The sequence below is a fragment of the Sinocyclocheilus grahami genome, unplaced genomic scaffold, assembly GCF_001515645.1.
Source record: "Sinocyclocheilus grahami isolate Dianchi unplaced genomic scaffold, SAMN03320097.WGS_v1.1 scaffold16.1, whole genome shotgun sequence".
NCBI lineage: Eukaryota > Metazoa > Chordata > Actinopteri > Cypriniformes > Cyprinidae > Sinocyclocheilus > Sinocyclocheilus grahami.
The window spans coordinates 3,750,529-3,750,999 of record NW_015505195.1 but is presented as its reverse complement, the minus strand read 5'-3'; the positions used below and the strand labels follow the sequence as shown (position 1 = coordinate 3,750,999).

Sequence of the window (471 nt, the reverse complement as noted above, 5' to 3'; positions counted from 1 at the left end):
CATCATAATGATGTCACACTTAGCATTTAAAATACACCAAGTACTGAATGGGTCTAATATGAATGATCTGGTAATTCATTGGAACTGCAGGTAAATTAATGAGTCAGCTGCTTATGAAGTGCAAATCCTGATTGGCCCGCAGAGCCCTAACCTCAACCCCATCAAACACCTTTAGGATGAACTGGAATGGAGATTGCTAGCCAGGCCTTCTCACCCATCATCAGTGCCTGACCTCACAAATGCTCTACTGGATGAATGGGTGAAAATTTGCACCAAACTCCATATTAATGTCCATGTATTTAGAATGCAATGTCGAACTGATTTGCTGAAATCAAAACAGGGACGATAATAGGTGAGCACTAGCCGATGAGATTGCCGTTTGCGCATTAGTTCCGCCCACTAACGGAGAAAGCGGTAGTTCTTAAAAGCTGAAGAATTCCAAAGGAACTCCGTTATTTTGACAGCAAACAA

General features: G+C 42.0%; 1 protein-coding gene across 3 annotated transcripts in view; it reads right to left on the bottom strand.

Annotated features, from left to right (window-relative positions):
- Positions 1–471, bottom strand: part of LOC107548942 (casein kinase I-like) — a 42,314-nt gene that overhangs the window by 903 nt on the left and 40,940 nt on the right. The window lies entirely within an intron of this gene.